Source organism: Microtus oregoni, unplaced genomic scaffold (genome assembly GCF_018167655.1).
Source record: "Microtus oregoni isolate MIOR12 unplaced genomic scaffold, Mior012 000028F_ref0000031, whole genome shotgun sequence".
In the NCBI taxonomy this organism is placed as follows: Eukaryota; Metazoa; Chordata; class Mammalia; order Rodentia; family Cricetidae; genus Microtus; species Microtus oregoni.
This window is the reverse complement of record NW_024543087.1, coordinates 10,480,069-10,493,102: the sequence shown is the minus strand read 5'-3', so window position 1 is coordinate 10,493,102 and position 13,034 is coordinate 10,480,069. Positions and strand designations below refer to the sequence as shown.

Below are 13,034 nucleotides of genomic sequence, written 5' to 3'. Positions count from 1 at the left end.
TCACTCATTTATGTGAACCAAGTGTTTTCTTTCTATTGTTTTTCTTTAATGTTAGTGACTACTTTGAAATTGCTTTAGCCAGACAACCGCAGCACTTTCCCGGTAGAAGTTTACCCTCAGCAACACAGCAGGTCAAGGCCAGCCTGGAGCTGCTTCAGTAAATAAATAATAGTGTTACTGATAGTTGTTAGTAAATACCAGCATGTCACAGTTAGTGGGGCCTTCTCAGTCCTCAGTTTTCTTTATTTATATCTGGCCTGAGTTTATTTTAGTAACTTCTAAACACCTACTTTCTACTGGTGATGTTAATCATTTCCATTCCCCAACACAGAAGAAAGAGTTGCTTTCTCACTTAAATTGATAAACATGAGAGGAATCACACATATTTAATCTTGAAGTATTTGTTGTTGACTGTGATGCAGAATTCTATTGGATATCCATTTCCTTGTGATGTAGCTCAGTTGTGCATGGACATGATATAAACTTCATGAGCTCTGTCCTCCTGTAACTCTGGCACTCAGGAAGTTCAAGCTGCATAGCAAGTTTCAAGCCAGACTGGGGACTGAGAAAGAATCACAAACAGAAAACCCAAATGACATTTCCGTATGTATGCTTTGGTTTTATTTTCCTTCTCTGTTCCTCCCTTGATAATGGGAAACAATCATTGACTCAGAAGATTTTATCACTAAGGATGTCCAAAGAATGTTCTGGCCTTAAGTTCATAGACGGAACCTCAGAGTTGAATGTTTTCACCATGATAGGTCCTTTTTATCAGGAATGAGGTGAGACCTGTGATGTGCCCACGCTCAGAGGCTTCCTCGTGTACCATTTCCTGGGCATTTCCTAAACAAATGTCCACATGTATGCTTCTTATTTGTGTCCCAAATAGAAGTCTTTTACTAAATTTGGACCTTAGAGATCAGCCAGTCACCATTTGGACTTAAATCTGTTTGAACTTCTGATCTTTGACTGTACATAATACAGTGCCCTGGTACCGTGAGTCTTAACTTTGGTTTTAAGGTAAAAATAATTTGAGAAAATAGTGTTCTTGGAAGTAGCCAGTTGCACATTTCCTCACTGAATGTGTGGGCTTCACTACAGTTACTTTCTTTGACATTAGCAGTTTTTTCTCCCATGTAAAACATAAACTGTCAAAGACATTTCTTTGTGCAAGTCTTATTTTTTGAGGCATTCAGAATATTTAGGAAAAGTGAAGAAAACAATTTGCTTGAAATTTGAATATGATTTGAAGACCTATACTCAAGACCCAAGTTACTGTTTTCATCTGCAGTTGATGTGGAAGTTATTTTGGGTTTAACTTCATGGTGTATACTGAAAGGACTGTAAAGACAGATTCAATTCAAGGTCTTAATTCTGAGACAGGGTCTGTATCTCCAGTCTGTCCTTGAACTGGTTTTATACACACGAGGATGACCTTGAAATTCTGATCCTTTTGTCTCTTAATGCTGAATGCTAGGATTACAGGTATATGCCAGTGCATGCAGTTTCTTCTCTGCTGGGGCTGATAGAAACTAGGGTTCTGTGCATGCAAGGCAGTCAATCACTCCCCCAACAGAACTGTTAACTCCAGCCCTCAATTTCAGTTTTTTAGTCTTACAAAGATACCTGCATTGCCTGCTCATGTTACTGGTAGTTACTGGTAGCATTTGAGTCTTTCCATGCAGAATTTACCTGTTCTTTTTGGATGGGAAAAGAGGTGTTAGAATATTATAAAACCTCATAGACACAAATCTGTTCCAGTTTTGCTTTAGAAAGGATGGCCTGTCATTAAGAAAGATTGCCTGTGTGAGAAATTTTTAACTTCACTGTAATTGATTCATGTAAAGTTGAAGTTTACAATGATGGCTACAATCCCAGGCTTATATTTATATTTGTGTACATTCTGATGCAGTTGAATCATGGAATGTTATTTCTCTAATGGGCATAATGTGAATTAAATCTTTTTCCTTGTTAAGCTGTCATTTGTCTTTTTAAGAAATGTTCTTGTATATTGCTTACCAATGAAAAATTTGGGAGACATTTTGTTTTAAATATAAAAGTCATGCTAGTTACTAAAATATACAATATAACTAGAAAACATTTTAGGAGCTAGAGAGATGATTGGGCAGTTAAGAGCATATACTGCTTTCAAAGAGAAACCATGTTTGGTTCCCCCCCATTCACACCTGGCACTTCACAGCCCCTGCAAGTCCAGCTCTGGGGGCATCGAGTAACTGCAGCCTCTGAGGGCACCTGCACTCATCTGCACACATTCATACAAAACATATGTATATATAATTTTAAATAATCTTTCAAATACTTGAGTAGTGTCTTGCCTCAGTAATGTCATCAACCTGAGATAGCCAGTGTGTGATTTCTTTCCTCCTACAATAGCATCATTCCCTTTTTATTTATGTATTAGATTATCTCCTCCTAGGGAAGAATATATTCTTCAGTGTCAAGAATGGACGCTATTACCTCCATTGGAACATCTTTATAGTTGTCTTAGTCTGCTTTCTGTTATTGTCACAGTATGCCTTAGACTCGATAATTTATAGAGAAGATAGATTTGTTTTCTCTAATAAAAAAATGCTGGACAGTGTAATATCTTGGTAGTGGCACTACTGAAGGTCCTCCTGCTCAAACACCACATGACAACAGTTCCTGCTCCATTTTCCTCTCATAAAGCTGCTCGTCTCATCCCAGAAACCCCACCTCCATCATCTCCTGGAGTTACCTTCAAACACTGTCAGTCTGAATTTGGAGAACATGTCAGGCATCTGACACAGGAGTTGTGGGACATTTCTAGGTGGTGGTTTCCCTTTTCCTGTCATTGAGTTTCTTTGTAGTGCACTGCCATTAGAAAGAACGCAAATCTCATAATACGACTTTTTATGTCTCTATTTTGTAGAAAATTCCACTAAATGAGATTACTTAATCTAAAGCTGTATCTTTAAATAATATTGTTTTACCTTCTTCGCCTTTGTATATATTTCGCCTTGTTAAATTTTGCCATTTTGGTGTGGGAAAGTGACTTCTTTTAGTTTGCACTTTCTGTCTGCTTTTATTTCTGAACAGCAGCTAGCAAATATTTGCTAAAGGCTTCTAAAGCCTTTTCACATTTATTTATTTATTTATCTATTTTGTGTGCATACACATGGGGGGGTGGGATTTATGCGAGTTTGTTCTCTCCATCCACAGTATGAGTAATTGAGGATAAATTCAGGCTTGCAACAAGATCTTGTATATGACATTAAACCATCTCAATAGTCCCCAAGGACTTTTAGAGTGCTTTGTAATCCTGAGACACACCAGTATTCAGACAACACTAGCTTCACACTCTAGGAGTTTATCTTCTATGAGGTTCACAAATTCCTTTTGTCTTAGGAATTTATTAAAATTTTGTAAAAATTGTCTTTCTTTCATCTCTTTATGGCATTTTTGCAACAGGCTTCAACTCATGTTTTTGTCGTGATGTTGGAAACATCTGTCCTTTTCCCTTGGGCTCTAACTTTGCTTTCTTCGATAAAGACTTAAGTAAGGACAGTACGATTATTAAAATAGTCTTAGTTTCCTATAATAGCAGGTTTTTTTTTTTACCATGACCTTAATGTACTTGGAATTTATTTTGTATAAAGTGGCAGTGTAGCCCTCTTAACTCTCTCCTTCCATCTCATTTACAAATGGCCAGGTAAATCAGTAAGTTAAATAAAACCTACTTTACTCCATTGACACGCCACCTTTATGTTTGAAGCTGTTTCTATACTTTCATTGTTTTGAATTAATTCTCTTATAATGAGTGTCCCCCTACCCCCTTTGTTAAGACATGGTTTCTCTACATAGTCTCTACTGTCCTGATACTTACTTTGTAGACCAGACTGGCCTTGTTCTTTGCCTGGCCCAGTTTTCCATACTTCTGTTAGAAAGACTGTTTTTCTATTCAGCTCAGTGCCCCAGGTAAGTAATGGAAAATATGCCCACCTCAATTCAAGGACAGCAAGAACTCTGAACTACTCTGCCCTCTCTCCAGCTCTGTGTTGATTATTTATGACCAACGTTTATATTTCTAGTGTTTTCATCTGTCCATTTGTAACTGCTTTATATATTAAGTTCCTTTCTACAAAATGTTATTGGTATTTCTGTTTAAGTTAGGGTACTTCAGATGTCTGGATGATGAATAAAGAACTGGAGTAAAAACAAAATTCTTTGTAGAAACTTCAATAAAAGTCTTTCAGTTCTTTCTATCCCCCCCCCCCAAAAGACTGTTTTTGTGCAGCACAGTTGGTAAATAATAGACAGTCATCGTCTACACATAAACCAGCAGTTCCCCGACACTATACAAATTCTTTGTCTTCAGATACATTTCCACACCTTGTAGCCATTTCTGACAACTCTGAGGCCTCTCGGCAGTAATGCTCCACCCCCAACTCCCCTGGGAACCAAGGATCTAACAATTGCCCACACTGAAATGTTGGGAACTTTCCATCATTTTCCTGAGTTCTTGTGAATGTTCTCCAAATAGAACTCAGTTATTGAATAGGGGCAAGATAACCCTTAGGTGTTGACTCAGTTGCTAATATTTTGACTTAGGCCCTGGGAAAGGGGCAAAGTGACCCTCAGATGTTTTCCCTTACCTCATCTGATCTGACAACTGTTCTCCAGTCATTTATTTGTAATAGCCCTTTTGAATAAGCCAATCGTAATAGTTAAAGAACAACCCCAGGCACCACCTTCCTTTTGAGGTTTTTTCCTTTTAAAGTAGCCTGCACCAACTATTCAGGGTCTTTCTGCCTTTTTGAATGCTGAAAGACCCTGTCATGACAGAATTAATAAAATCCTCATGCTTTTACATCAGCTGTGGTGTGAGAGATGGTCTCTTGGGACTACTCCTCCGTGGTGATTGGACTCTAGGGTCCAACAACCTAAGCTTTTGAGTATAAAAATCATTAGAATGTAAATGTAAGACATGACATTTCACCCCTAATCATTAGTGTGCACTTCTTAAGAACCAGAAGGGATGTTCACTTGTGACCACAATACAATTGTTGTATACATAGTCCCTTCCCCAGTTTTATCTCCATGACTTTGATTATTTTATTTTGGTTTGTTTTTTTTGTTTGGTTTTTCTAGTCAGGGTTTCTCTGTAGGTTTAGACCTGTCCTGGAACTAATTCTAGCCTGAACTCACAGAGATCCACTAGCCTCCTAAGTGCTTGACCTTGATATTTTAAAGAGTCTAAACTAGTTGTTGTTTTAGTTTGTCTTATTGTTCTGTTTGTCTAATTTCTTTGTGATGTTATTTTACTTGTTCCTATAGCCCTTTATTTTATACAAATTTTTGTCTAACATATATGTCTACCTCTCTTCAAATGTGTCGTTTCCATATTAAAATTTCTTCAAGTGAGTGAAGTGGTGGTGGCGCACGCCTTTCATCCCAGCACTTGGGAGGCAGAGGCAGGAGGATCTCTGTTAGTTTGTGGCCAGCCTAGTCTACAAGAGTTAGTTCCAGGTCAGGCTCCAAAACTACAGAGAAACCTTATCTCTAAAAACTTTAAAAAAAATTAAACTCGAAAACCAAAAAAAAATTTTTTTTTTCTTCAGGTGTCCTAAGAAAATTTTAAAGTAACTTTTGCATCCAAAGGAAGGATGTATTTCTTCTGTCTTATATAGCTGGTAACTTAATTCTTGGGTGGTGGTGTCCTTTTCTTTAAAAACTTCTCGTCCGACTTTAGTTAGCTACCTTTTAAAATCTTGTGTGTGTGTTCTGAGTTTGTCCACACTGTCTTGTCAGTCTTTCATGCCTGCAATGGCTGCTTATTTTGTTGAATTTCTGCTGCTGCTTAGGGTGCTTAATAGTTGGGCCTAGTCTTTTAAGAAGTTCCTGTTAGCATCAGAAAAGCTCTATTCTGGGGTGTTGAACAGATGTCTCAGCAGTTAAGAGCACTGACTTCTCTTCCAGAGGTCCCAGGTTCAATTCCCCACACCCACATGGGAGCTCACAACCGTCTGTAACTCCAGTTCAAGAGGATCTGACAACTTTACACCATGCACATAAATTAAATAAGTTAAATAATTTTTTTTTAAAAAAAGTAAAGCTTCGTTCTTACTCTATTTTCTTTCCAGTCTATGTCGACATCATGTTAGATGGTCCAATATGTTCTGGATCTGGAATAAGATTGCTCAGATCTTTGTTTAAAATCACCCTCTTCTCTTGCTCTGTGAAAATGCAGCTACATTCTGTGTCGAGTTTCTATTGAATATGGGATTATTTTGTTTCTCTGGAGACTTTGTGTCTTCTTTTCCTTTGCCCTCCAGTATTTGAAGAGTTATTTTCACCTTTTAAGTGGCCCTTACTTAGCTCTGGTTCTGGAGGAATACCTTCTCTGTACAGAAGACTGCAGTTGTCTCTAGTGGGCTTAGTCATTTGTATCTCCTTCTTACTTGAGAATTACAATCTGAAAGGGTATTTATCTTTATTTTTTGCTAGCATGATCTTTAGTTTTGCTTACTCTGTTTTGATGTCCATGGATTTAGATAGAACATTTATTTGTTGTAAGAGGAGCGGTGGGGCTGTGTTCGCAGCACTCCGGCTGCCTGCTAGCTTATGCCCCGAAATAACAACACACAAATTGTATTCTTTTAAACACTGCTTGGCCCTTTAGCTCTGGCCCTTACTGGCTAATTCTGATATCCCGATCAACCCATCTCTAATAATCTGTGAGCACCGGTCTTACCGGGAAGATTCTAGCCTACATCCATCCTGGGTCGGAGCTTCATCGCGTGTGTCTGCCCAGGAGCCGGGAGCATGGCGTCTCTCTGAGGTGTCTGCTCCCGAGAGGAGAGCTGTTGAGTCTGAGCTCACTTCCTCTTCCTCCCAGCATTCTGTTCTGTTTACTCCACCCACCTATGTTCTAAGCTATGAGCCCAAGCAGTTTGTTTATTACTTAGCCAATGAAATCAACAGATTGATATATGACACTCCCACATCACTTCCCCTTTTTCTGTTTAAACAAAAAAAAGGCTTTAACTTTAACATATCAAAATTACATATAACAAAACAGTTATCAAGTAAAAGTTACAATAATCTTTATCATAACAAAGGAAAACTATAACTATAACTAACTATTCTTAACTCCATCAAAGACTCCAGAAAGATACAATATTACCTAAGCAAACAAGAAATAAGCAACTTTCAAACTCTAGAAATGACTGAGACATTTTGCTGCCTGGACAGTCACCCAAAGTTCCTCTGTACCGTTGGGGCATCCATCTTCAGCCTACAGGCCCATGGTATCCAGAGACATTTCCACAAAGCAGGACATTTCAAAGTCAGTTCAGTCATTATCTGTTGTGTCCTGCAGAATGTCTTGCAGACTCTTTCATGAATCAGGAACCCCGAAAGATCATCTCACCTTTAGGCAAGTTCAGTAGTCCTCTCTCTACGGGTTCTCAGTGTCCAGTTTATGCAATAGTCCAGGCAAGAGCAGTTTCTTGCCCAAATGGCTATTAAACTCCATAAGGTGCCTCTTCGATGCCCATCTCTTCTTGAAGTAGATTGGTGCTGCCAGGAGCAGACGTGTCTCATTGTCATGAAAAGCCCTAAATTATTAAAACATTTTAAATGCCATATTCTATAATCTTTGAAAAATATGAAGAATGTCTATCTAAAATATATCTATGTACATCTAGAAAATCTTAACTAACATGACTACAAACTTGACTATTATGATTATCTATTAACAATCTATATTTCTAATTATACATTACATTTTTAATGAACTACACAATCACAATACCTTAAGCAAGATCAGAAATACATATACATATAACAAAATTGACCTTAAAATCCATACCAATGCAAATTATTCATACCTATATCATTTCCCCCTTTAAATGTAAAAGAACATTTATAAACAATATTTTGGGAACATGGGCGCAGTTTTTTCTCTCCAAACTGCTTCCTGCTGAATGCGGGCGCTGTTAATCAGATCATTTAGGCTGTAACCTGTGTGCCAGGTTTATCTCAGTTGGCAGTTGAGTGAAGTAATTTTTTGAGGGTGTTCAAAGGAACTTTTTGGGAGGTCGTGGTCTATCATACCATATCGGGATAGATGCAATCCACAGGGTCTGGTCATCTGTGAAAACAAAAGAAGACCCTCTCCAAAGCATCATATCCTTAGACCCAAATTTTGAAATCATAATACCCTTATATCCATTCTGGTTTAGCTTGGCAGCCCATGTAATGAAATGTCTCTCTGTACTTAGCTCCTTTACAGTCAAAAATTTTAAAGAAAACACAATGTACATAATCCAGACTCTTTGAATTTTCCATTTTACGTGGCGTATGTTTTCTTTGACAAGATGTCTGTGTTTTCACAAAGTCAGTGACTATTGTAATTTTTTCGTTGTTGTTGTTGTTTTGCCTTTTGGTTTTGGGGGACGAGGCCTTATTCCGTATTCTTAGCTGGCCTGGGGCTTGCTGTATAGATAGACCACCATTGCCTCAAGCTCAGAGAGCTTCACCTGCCTCAGTACTAGCATTAAAGGCATGGCTCACTAGTATAATTTTTACTACTTAATAAAGATGTTTTTGATTTTTTTTTTTTTTTGAGACAGGGTTTCTATATGTAGCCCTGGCTGTGCTGGAACTCTCTTTGTGGACTAGACTGATCTCGAACTCAAAGGATTTTTCTCCCTCTGCCTCTTGAGTGCTAGTGCTAAAGATGTGAGCTACCATCTTCCTGTAAGTTTTTTTTTTTAGATGGATGATCTTTTAGTATTTTGTTACGTTTTGAGACATTAGTTAAAGTGATCTATTTCTCCCCCTTTTTACTTTTTGTTATTTGTTTACTTATTTATTGGAAACACTATAATCTAGCCTGTTCTGGAACTGAATATATAGACCAGGCTGGTATTGAACTTGTGATCTTCTAGGTTCTGCCTCCCAAGTTTTGGAAGTATAGGAATTGTGCCATTATGCCTAGATTGAATTTAGGGTTTCTTTACTATGGATTGAGTATGTCTGCCAGGGGTCCTTGTGGTGGAGACTTGCTCCTAAGGGTGGCCTTATGGAGAAATGGTATGTAGCCTTGAAGAATAGGTCCCAGTGTGAGGTGTTTAAGTCATTGATGGTGCTCCTCTTATAAGAGATTAAGTAATTTTTATATCCATGGTTAAAGAGTAAGCTTGGGTCCCCAGTCTGTCTGGATTCATATCTTGCCACACTGACCTCTCCTCCATGCATTACTATTATAGCATTTGTTAGGAGGCTTTCGAGGCGTTTAGATTTCCAAACTGTGTTCCATATTGTTTTCTTTTTCCAGGGTTTTCAGTCTCAGGCATGTTGTCATAGTAACAGAAAATAGATTGGTAAATTTGTTATATTTAAATGTTTCATAACTATATAGGTCTATTGTTGTGTGATGTTTTTACTCTTTTGGCTTTTTTGAGGGGCCCACCACCCAGCTCCCAAATAAATCACACACAGAGGATTCGTCTTAGGTATGAATGCCCAGCGTTATCTTGACTTGTTTCTTGCCAGTTTTTCTTAAATTATCCCAACTACCTTTTGCCTCTGGGCTTTTCTGTATATGTTTCTCCTTTCTCCATGACTTGCTGTGTAGCTGGGCGAATGGCTACACTCTCTGCATGCTAGTCCTGCCTATCCTTGCTCGTACCTTGCTATTGGCCGTTCAGTTCTTTTTTTCTTTGTTTTGTTTTGTTTTTCAAGACAAGGTTTCTCTGTGTAACAGTCCTGGTGTCCTGGAACTAGCTCTTGTAGACCACGCTGGGCTTGAACTCACAGCGAATCGCCTGTCTGTGCTTCTGCCTACCAAGTGCTGAGATTAAAGGTGTGCACCCACACCACATGGCTTCCTGTTCAGCTCTTTATTTGACCATCAGGTGTTTTAGACAGGCAAAGAATCACAACTTTACAGTTAAACAAAAGCAGCACACCTTAAAGCAATATTCCTCACGGTCTGTCTTGAACTTCCTATTTTATTCTTTTCCAGGCTATCTCTGTTACAACCCAGTAATAATTCTTTTTATTTTTAAGGTTTTCGAGTTGATAGACAGTTGTTCCATGTTTCTTCTGCAGAACTGTCTAAATAGTCCTTTTTTGTTCATTTGTTTGTTTCTTCGAGACAGTGTTTCTCTGTGTGTGGCTCTGGCTGTCCTGGAACTTTCTGGGTAGACCAAGCTGGCCTTAAACTCTTAAACTCCCAGGTACTAGGATTAAAGATGTGCGCCACCACTGCCCAGACACAGTTGCTCATCTAAGTAGTTTTTATTCAGTTTGACAGCTCCCCCTTTGTGAGCCTGGTTATTAGTGCTGCCTCATGAGTCGGAACATCTTTATGTCATGAACATGGAGTTCATCTTTGTTTATTTGGGGCCTTTAAACACCTAGTACCTTTTTCTTAGGCAGGGCTTCTATTGCAATAAAACACCACTATCAAAAGAAGTTGGGGAGGGAAGGACTTAATTTAGCTTACAATCCTAACACTGAGGGCAGTCAGGGCAGGAGCCCAAGCCCAGAGAAGGAACCTTGAAGCAGGAACTGATGCAGAGGGCAAGGAGGGTGCTGTTTACTGTCTTGCTCTCTTTATGGCTTGTTCAGTCTGCTTTCTTAAGACTTTCAGAACCACCAGCCAAGGGCTAGCATCACAACATTAGGCTGAGCCCTCCTGCATCAGCAGGAAGAAAATGACCTCCAGATTTGTCTTCAACCCCATCTTGTTGAGACGTCTTCCTCTCAGGTGCCTCTAGCTAATGTTTTTGGTTGACATAAAACTACGCAGCACACCGTTTGTTCCTACTTTAGATTTACTTGCTTGGTTTATTTCTCTCTTTTTATTGTTTGTATTGCCCTATACATTTTTCGCCCTTCCCCCCTTCCTCCTCTCTCCCCTTCTTCTCTATCCTGTGCCCCCCCCCATGCTCCCAATTTACTCAAGAGATCTTGTCTTTTCCTCCTATTTAGATCCGTGTATGCCTCTTTTAAGATCGTCTTTGTTGTCTAGGTTCTCTGGGGTTGTTGATTGTAGACTGGTGTTTCTTTGCTTCATGTCTAAAACTCACTTATTGTTGTTGGAGTTTCTGTCTTGCCCAGTCCCTGCGGTCCTTAAGTCCCAAAGAATCACACAGAAGTCTGCATTAATTATAAACTGATTGGCCTAGTAGCTCAGATTTTTTATTAACTGTTATAACATATATTAGCCCACTATTCTTATCTATGCTAGCCATGTGGCTTGGTACCTTATTCGGCAATGCAGTCACATCTTGCTTCTTCTGTGGCTGGGTCAGGAGTGCAGGCTAGGACTTCCTTCTTCCCAGAATTCTCCTGTTTTCATTGATCCGCCTCTACTTCCTGTTTGGTTGTCCCGCCTATACTTCCTACGTGGCTACTGGCCAGTCAGCATTTATTTAAAATATAATTGACAGAATACAGACCATTGTCCCACACCAACTTATGACTAAGTATACATTATATCTGAATTTCTGGGTCTGGGTTACCTCACTCAGTATTTTTTTTTCAGATCTGTCCATTTGCCTGCATATTCCAAGATGTCATATTTTTTTTTTTTTTTACCTCTGAGTCGTTCTCCATTGTGTAAATGTACTGCATTTTCTTTATCCATTCTTTGGTTGAGGGCATCTAGATTTGATGTGGGATTCCCCACTGTATGCTGTGAATACCATTGGTTAGTAAAGAAACTGCTTTGGGCCAGTGGCTTAACATAGCAAAGCCAGTTGGGAAATCTGAACAGAGATATATAGAGAGAGTAGGCAGAGTCAGAGATGCCATGTAGCCACAGGAGGAGAAAGACACATGCTGCCAGCCAGAACCTTGGCGGTAAGCCATGAGCCTTGTGGTAAAATATAAAATAATAGAAATGGGTTAAATTAAGATGTAAGAGCTAGCTAGAAATACGCTTAAGCTATTGGCTAGACAGTATTGCAATTAATATAGTTTCTGTGTGTCCTGGGTCTGGGTAGCCAGGAAACAAAACGAGCAGCCTCTGCCAACATAGATTGCTTCCAGACTCTGGCTCTCATGAATGATGCTCTGTGAACATAGTTGAGCACATGTCCTTGTGCTGCGATTGAACTTCCTTTGGGTGTACCCAAAAGTCTTCTTGCTGCGTCTTGATGTAGATTGTTTCCTTATTTTCTGAGAAGTTGCCATGATTTCCAAAGCAGCTCTACAAGTTTGCACTCCCACCAGTAATGGAGATGTTCCCCTTACCGCTCACCCTCTCCAGCATAAGCTGTCAACGTGTTTGGTTTATTTGTAGATGCTCCAAAGTATGTTTTTACTGAATTTTTATGTTTTCAAGTCTTAAGTTTGTAAACCTGCCACCAAGACCATTGATATATATATTGGTTCTATAACTAGCCACTTTTTAATACATTTACCTTAATTGTAAAACTCAGGAATCAGAAATTGAGATAAAAACCTGATAAATCCTAAGAACAACAGAGGAATGATTGGCTGACCCTACTCCCCATGTTTTCCACATTTAAAAACAAAAAGCATCAAGAATCTTTTAAAGCCCCTTCTTCTTCCTCTTTGTGTCTCTCTGTCTTCATCTGGGTCCACCAGAAAAGTCTATAGTTTATTCTGGCCAGCCGAACTTGAACTCCACCCTCTGGATCATATTTTAACTCCATTGGCAGTCTTGAAGCAACAATAGAAACAAATCTCCTATTACATTTCCCCGTTTTTGTATGAATAAATAGGAAAGGTTTTAAGTCTATTACAGTAATACTGTGTAACAGAACAATTATCAGGTGTTGTCTAAAAGAAAAGGGAAGGTTTTAAAGTTAACAAAGTAAAATTATATACAATAAGAACAATTATCAAGTAAGAATTATATTCACAATGTCCAGTCCATTTGCATTTGGCAAATTCAGAATCTACCCTATCTTGGTGAGTCCAAAGTTTTGTACCTAATTCACTTTCTTTCCTAGCTTATATTACTAACTGAAAACTATCTTTGTAGACATCAAAACATTTTCATTGATAAACAA

The 13,034-nt window shown here is 38.8% G+C and overlaps 1 protein-coding gene across 40 annotated transcripts in view; it reads left to right on the top strand.

Annotated features, from left to right (window-relative positions):
* The window catches only part of Clasp2 (cytoplasmic linker associated protein 2), a 199,298-nt gene that overhangs the window by 69,645 nt on the left and 116,619 nt on the right, over nt 1–13,034 (top strand). The gene's annotated exons all lie outside the window — the stretch shown is intronic.